This window comes from Myxocyprinus asiaticus, chromosome 19 (genome assembly GCF_019703515.2).
Source record: "Myxocyprinus asiaticus isolate MX2 ecotype Aquarium Trade chromosome 19, UBuf_Myxa_2, whole genome shotgun sequence".
NCBI classification, from domain to species: Eukaryota; Metazoa; Chordata; class Actinopteri; order Cypriniformes; family Catostomidae; genus Myxocyprinus; species Myxocyprinus asiaticus.
The window spans coordinates 33,839,938-33,848,269 of NC_059362.1; positions in this window are offsets into that span (position 1 = coordinate 33,839,938).

Here is an 8,332-nt window from a genome sequence, read left to right on the forward strand (position 1 = left end):
AGCTGGAAGCCTGGTTAGTGCTTTCCAGCCCTTCGTGATGGCTCATCAGCCAACATACAGCCCTTATTTTATCATGCCCGGGGGGGGGTTGTGCCCAATCCTGGATCTGCGTGCCTTGAACAGAGCCTTACACAGGCTTCCGTTCAAGATGTTGATGCAGAAGCGCATCCTGACATCTGTACGACGGATTGGTTTGCGGCCATCGACCTGAAGGACGCGTACTTTCACATATCGATCCTTTCTCGACACAGACCCTTTCTTCGGTTTGCCTTTGAGGGACGAGCATACAGTACAAGATCTTCCCATTCGGTCTGTCCCTGTCTCCTCACATCTTTAACAAAGTCGCAGAGGCTGCCCTGGCCCCGCTGAGGGAGAAGGGCATTCGTATTCTCAATTATCTTGACGACTGGCCGATACTTGCTCAGTCGCGAGATCTATTGTGTGCACACAGGGACCTTGTGCTTCGACATCTCAACCGACTGGGGCTTCAGGTCCCCGGCGCAGAGCATCTCTTTTCTCTGGCCTGCCTGAAAACATTCATGCACAAGGTAGCGGTCCCGGTGAAACAATTTCAGAGGCTCCTGGGGCATATGGCATCCTCTGCGGCGGTACTCCCCCTCGGGTTGATGCATAGGAGACTGCTCCAGCACTGGCTACAGACTCAAGTCCCGAGGTGGGCATGGTGCCACGGCACCCAGTGTGTGACTATCACGCCTCGGTTCCGTCAAACTTTCAGTCCTTGGTCAGACCTGGCATTTCTAAGGGCAGGGGTTCCCTTAGAGCAGGTCTCGAGGCATGTCGTGATCACGACAGATGCCTCGAATTCAAGCTGGGGCACTGTGTGCAACGGGCAGGCAGTATCGAGGCTCTGGACAGGGCCCCGCCTGCAATGGCACATCAACTGCCTAGAGTTGCTGGCAGTTTCGCTGGCCCTGCGGAGGCTTCGGCCATTGATTCAGGGCAAGTACATGTTGATCCGGACGGAAAACACAGTGACTGTGGTGTACATAAACCGCAAGGGCGGGGTACGCTCACGTCGCATGTCGCAACTCACCCGCCGCCTCCTCCTTTGGAGTCAGCAGACGTTGAAGTCTCTGCGAGCCACTCACCTCCCGGGTGTCCTAAACCGTGCAGTGGATGCACTCTCACGGCAGGTAACACTCTGTGGAGAGTAGAGACACCACCACCGTGCAGTCCAGCTGATTTGGGAGAGATTTGGGAGAGATTCGGAGAGGCGCAGATGGACCTGTTTGCCTCCCGAGAGTCCTCTCACTGCCCCCTATGGTACTCCCTGTCCGAGGCTCCCCTCAGCACAGATGCCTTGGCGCACAGTACGCGTTTCCCCCAGTGAGCCTCATTGCACAGATGTTGTGCAAAGTCAGGGAGGACGGGCAACAAGTCCTGATGGTTGCGCCATACTGGCCCAACCGGACTTGGTTTTCAGACCTGATGCTCCTGGCAGTAGCCCCTCCCTGGCACATTCACCTGAGGCAGGACCTTCTCAATCAGGGGCAGGGCACGCTCTGGCACCTGTGGCCAAACCTCTGGAATTTCCACATCTGGCTCCTGGACGGGACGTGGAGGACCTAGCAGGCCTTCCGCCAGCAGTGGTAGACACAATCACTCAGGCCAGAGCCCCCTCCACAAGGCGGCTGTATGCTCTGAAGTGGTGTCTCTTCATGAATTGGTGTTCTTCCCACGGGGAAGATCCACGGAGATGCACAGTCAGGTCTGTGTTGTCCTTTCTACAAGAGGGACTGGAGAGACAGCTGTCTCCCTCTACCCTGAAGGTGTATGTGGCTGCTATTGCGGCATATCTTAATATACTGGATGGGAGACCCTCTCAACAGCACGACCTGATCACCAGGTCACCCTTCAGAGGAGGAAGATCCGGCCTTGTCGTTGCTGTATCCAGTTCGCACCCTGCGCAACTATCTGGACCACTCACAGAGCTTTAGACGCTCGGAGCAGCTCTTTGTCTGCTTTGGAGGGCAGCAGAAGGGGAAAGCTGTCTCCAAACAGAGGTTGTCCCATTGGATTGTGGATGTCATTTCTCTGGCTTACCAATCACAAGACCTGCCGTTCCCTTTGGGAGTCCGGGCGCACTCCACTAGAGGTGTTGTGTCCTCCTGGGCACTGGTGAGGGGCGCCTCTCTAGCAGAGCAGTGGGTTGGGCTACAGCCAATACCTTTGCGAGGTTCTACAACCTGCGCATAGAACCGGTTTCGACCTGAGTGTTACGGGGTAACAACAGGTAGGCCGGGCGGCCGATTGGGTGTATCGCTTGCATTGCGCCTTTCCCCTTTTGAGGTGATAATATGCACTGTCTTGTCCACAACAGATCCCGTAACTGGTGAACACTGGACACCTCTTTAATTCCTTAAGCACTATTCGGTGGCGAACTCGGCAGAGGAGTGACGCCACCAGGCCCAGTACTCGTGGTATGCCCCTTTTCAGGTGAGCCCATGTACTTGGGCTCAGTGCTCCATACGTGGTTATTCCCCCCTTGGTAATTCCGTATGATGCGTTTCCACTGTTCGGTTTTCCCTCAGGTGAACCCTGTGTTTCCCCTCGTCAGAATTCTGCTCTGTTGCTGTGTACCCTCTCCGTAGACAGGGTCCTCCCTAGTGGCATCATTTCATATGTGAACTTCCCCATTGGTAAGTCCATGTGAGGTATTCTCCATATGTTAACCTCCCTCCGGTAGGATGTGGTCTCCGTAGTGCTCTCCATCCTGGAGAGGGAAGAGCACTTCCCCAGCGCTATTCTAGCAGCTGCTCGGCGGGAAATTACTTAATACAAAAATCAGGAAAGGCCACCGCCTGTAGCTTCCTCAGTTAAGTGCCTCCTCCCACCCTTATTGTGACCCTAGAGATGCCTTACCTAACTTGCTGGAAGGTCACGATGTGATCGAGCGCTCGCGGCGGTTCAGCGCCAGTGTGTTTCGTCCCTCCTGCCGCAGCGCTGAACCGACCGCTGACATGGCCGGGACTCTCTCTTGGCTCCTCAGCACAACTCTGAATGAGTGGTGCACGCCATCTCCTTTTATACCCGTATGTGCAGGGCGGATAGTGGCATGCAAATTCCACCCGCCAATTTTCATTGGCCTTTTCTGAATAAAGCAAAGATGATTGGGGCTCTCAAGAGCGAACCTCCAGTGTCACTACATCGACACAACGTCTCGTTCCTTCCATCAGGGAACAGAGGTTACACCAGTAACCAAGAAGTTTTCCGCACTACTGCAGGTTACTTGCATGATTTCCAGCTTGACAAAAGTGCCCTTTCCCTTTCTCTACCTTGAATGAGAAAACAAATTTAAAAAGAATCTGTATTCAGTAGATGTGTTCAATTATTTTGAATATTATTAAAACTGCAGATGCTGATATTACAATATCTGACTCTCTATATCAACTTTGTTTTCATAAATGCATCATTGCTAAGGTATTTTCTTAGTTCACTTACATCTTATTTGATAAGAACAGTGATTATAACTCACAATTAAATTGATAGTTCATGCAAAAATGTAATTCCTTTTAACATTTGCTCTCATTTTGTTCTAAACTCTTTTTACTGCGGAATAAAAAAAGAGATTTTAAAAAGAATATTAGGGACTCACAGCCTAAGTCACCAATCACTTTCACTTTATGGAAAAAAGAGCAATGTCAACATTCTACAAAATTTCTCCTCGGGTTCAAAAGAAGAAATCATACAAGTTTGGAACAGCATGAGGGTGAGTAAATCGGGACAGAATTTTCATTTAGGGTAAACAAACCTTTTAACTACTTTTTATGCCAACATTTACCGTAAATAGGGGACTTTTGTTGAAGAATACAGTGGTGAAGAAAGTCAAACGCTGACATCTTTTCATTTTCCAAAATGGACTTCTGGTGTCAAAACTTGCGAGAAAAATGCTGCTCTCAGCTACCACCTCCATAATTCCTACAGCTACTATTTAGTTATCAATGCCTAATGTTACAGTAACATAATTTAAAACAATAAAATAATAATAAAAAAAACTTTTAATGACTTCGATAGTTTCAAATGTAATAAAACTGTTTGCAATAATTAGCTTGACAGCCAGACTAGCCAATGCAGAGGGAGGCACTTGTTGTTATTTTTAAATTTAAGCATTTATTACCCAATTAAATAATCATCTGGTATATTTAAAGTATACAGATACATTTTTCATAAGATGGAGGTGCTTATCCTATCTTATTCTATATTTCTTACTCCTTACATTAAACTTGGTTTGATATCTGGGATGGGATAGGTGACTAAGCCCTAGAGCTGTTCTTGAATGTATTATGTTCTTGTTCTTTCAATCTGTTTCTTACAATATGCAAAGTATCCAACTGTCCATATCACATACTGTATCTACGTGGGTTATGTGTGTGTAGGGAGTCTCATAGAATGTTCTGTGGTTTAGATTGCTACAAAATGAAACTGCCATCACTGTAAGACTCATTTCTCCTCTCTGGGTTTCTCGCAAGTGTAAAGCATGCAAACAAAGTCACTGGGTTGTCTCATGTCAGTCGAGAAGGCTGTTGGACTGAACTCGGCTAACTCCTGCAATAAAGTCTTAATTAGAGCTTATATGTGTGATTTCTATCTCTAACAATAACGCATCCTGCAACTCCCTCAAAGCTGTTTTAAATTAAACTAACTAACTGTAGACTTACAGAGTCTCTAAAAATAATTAGCAAAAAAAATTTCATCTGAAAATAATGAAGGTTAGACCTAATTTCACCATAAGATAGGTCCATTTTCTTCCATAGGTCAAATCTGACACTCTTGCATTTCATTATGATTACAGCGTGATATTTTCAATAAAAACCCCGTGTGAAAAATGACCTGCCCAGCAGAATAATGAAACTAGACTTGCTACATTCAGCTGCTCTATAAAAACAATAAATGTGTCAGACAGATGGTTGCTGGAGAATTACTGACCAGTTGCAGCATCAGATGCTAGCAGTCAGAATGTCTGCAGCTCATAAGTCTAATAAGCCATCTGGGACAGTTCTTAATTCATGCTGATTTCTTTGTTATTCTAGAGTCATTTGGTGGTGTTTTAAATTAAAACATTGCAATAACTCATGCAATTGGTTAATATTATGAGTATTGAAGTGAACAGAACACAAGATACAAACCATTGGCAGGGATGTATGTTATTACTGTAAAGACTACAGAGTGTTTTGTTGAGGGACTTCAGGGACATTGTTAAAAACATGTTATAACCAGCTTTTATGTCCATAGGGATATTAAAGAGAGGGATGAAGTCTTCACTGCATCCTGAAAACCTATTACAGTATATTTAATTTAGGACAACACCAAGAGTGTGAAATTACTACTGCAGTTAGTTAATAACTTAAAAAAATATCTTAAAGACAGTTTACCCAACAACATTAAAAATGCAGTTATCATTTACACACCCTCATCTTTATTTCAAACCCATATGACTTTCATTCTTCCATGGAACACAGAAATTCACTTTCATTGTATGAAAAAAATAAATAAATAAAAAGATGCAATGACAGTGAAATGTGACTGAGACTAACAAACTAACATCTAGTTTTCTATTCCACAGAAGAAAGTCATTCGAGTTTGGATGGAACAACATGAGGATGAGTAACTATCCCTTTAAGTGTTAGAAAACATAACTTATAGGATGACGATAACAAGAAGGCAGTGGCTAACTAACTCAGTTAAACAAGAATGTCTCACATAAAACTGCAATTAAATCCCCCAGCATCTGATTCACTTATAGTGATCCACCCAGAAGAAAGTCTCTGACAGTCAAGTCAACACTATTAGAAATTACACCACAGCCCTATATCAACAAAACACAGACTAGCTGCCTTCATAACTCTTCATAAAGCATAAGTTTATGCATTTGTCTTATGAAAGAATGCACTAATTATATATTATATGGTCTTTATGAGTACACTGTGACCTGGTTTTCACTTAACATAGTGTATGTTAGGTGCATGTTAGCATAGCCATCTTTGTGATGGAACTTTTTATTTAAGAACCTATGGAAAAACATTTATTTGATGAGCGCAATTTTCTTTGCTATGATGACATATTATTTCCCATTGTAAGGCGGGACATATCTTTTTTGTAACTGTCATTTATCATAATATTTTGAGAATAAAGTACAAATTTCGAGAAGTCGAAGCATTATGAGATTAAAGTCATAATATTTTGAGAATAAATTGAAAGGAAAGTGATGTGGTGGACAACAGCAAAGAGGAGTGTCTGGATCTTTACATACAACACCATTAACCAGGGAGAAAACTTGGATATGCAACTGAGCTGAATTTGTGGGAAGTTTTTGCAAGCTCTCTGTTCATTTATGATGTGTGCATTAGTACATGAGTTTTAACATGGGTCATGGGAGGCGTGAGATATAGGCTCACACTCAAGTGAAGCGAAAAATAATTGGAACTGCTGTGAATTATATACAGTAGGTCCATTTCAAGACATTGTATGAGGAAAACCCACTGCTGATCGGGACTGGCCGAATCTGTCTGGTTCTTCCTCCTGAATAAATTAAATTCCCTACATAACCACTGCAAAGTCCGGATACTAATAACTCTGTGCTGATGAGCCAAAAGACCAAGGATTTCATTATTGCCAAATCCTAAACTAAAGTAGACCTATGATTTAACTACATCCTCCATATCAATCTCTTGCATTAATGAAGCTTCTGGCTCAGCATCCGTACTATCGCTGTGATGATGCTCTGTTTAGCCTAATATTGAGATTTTCTTCTCTCTAATATACTACTTTATTCTCACAATGCAATGACTTTATTCTAATAATTATTACTTTATTCTCATATGGAATTTAATATCATAATGCTACTATTTTATTCTCAAACTATTACGAATTCAATCTCATAATGCTTCAACTTTATTCTCTAAATATTTACTTTATTCACAAAATAATACAACTTTATTATCGAAATCTTATTTTATATATATATATATATATATATATATATATATATATATATATATATATACATGGTATATATATATACTGGTGGCCAAAAGTTTGGAATAATGTACAGGTTTTGCTGTTTCGGAAGAATTCTGCTGTACAGAATTCACCAAAGTGGCATTCAACTGATCGTAAAGTATAGTCAGGACATTACTGATGTAAAAAACAGCACCATCACTATTTGAAAAAAGTCGTTTTTGATCAAATCTAGACAGGTTCCATTTCCAGCAACCATCACTTCTACACCTTATCCTTGAATAATCATGCTAAATTGCTAATTTGGTACTAGAAAATCACTTGCCATTATATCAAACACAGTTGAAAGCTATTTGGTTCGTTAAATGAAGCTTAACATTGTCTTTATGTTTGTTTTTGATTTGCCACATGCAACAGACTGGCTTGTCTTAAGGTCAATTTTTGGTCAAAAATGGCAAAAAAGAAACGGCTTTCTCTGGAAACTCATCAGTCAATCATTGTTTTGAGGAATGAAGGCTATACAATGCTTGCAATTGCCAAAAAACTGAAGATTTCACAAAGGTTTACACTACAGTCTTCAAAGACAAAGGACAACTGGCTCTAACAAGGACAGAAAGAGATGTGGAAGGCCAGATGTACAACTAAACAAGAGGATAAGTACATTAGAGTCTCTAATTTGAGAAATAGATGCCTCACATGTCCTCAGCTGACAGCTTCATTGAATTCTACCTGCTCAACACCAGTTTCATGTACAACAGTAAAGAAAAGACTCAGGGGTGCAGGCCTTATGGGAAGAATTGCAAAGAAAAAGCCACTTTTGAAACAGAAAAACAAAAAGAAATGGTTAGAGTGGGCAAAGAAGCACAGACACTGGACAACAGATAATTGGAAAAGAGTGTTATGGATCTTAACCCCATTGAGCTTTTGTGGGGTCAGCTAGACTGTAAGGTGCGGGAGAAGTGCCCGACAAGACAGCCACATCTATGGCAAGTGCTACAGGAAGCGTGGGGTGAAATGTCACCTGAGTATCTGGACAAACTGACAGCTAGAATGCCAAGGATCTGCAAAGCTGTCATTACTGCATGTAGAGGATTTTTTGATGAGAACTCTTTGAAGTAGTTTAAGAAGTTCTGAACATTTTTAAAAAAAAATTGTAATAGTAATTTTCCACATTATTAATGTCCTGACTTTACATTGTGATCAGTTGAATGCCACTTTGGTGAATAAAAGTACAAATTTCTTTCCATAAGAGCAAAATCTGTACATTATTCCAAACTTTTGGCCGCCAGTGTATAGATATAATTATTTATTTTTTTTATTATTTAACGTGGCAATAAAATGCCATCGTGGGATC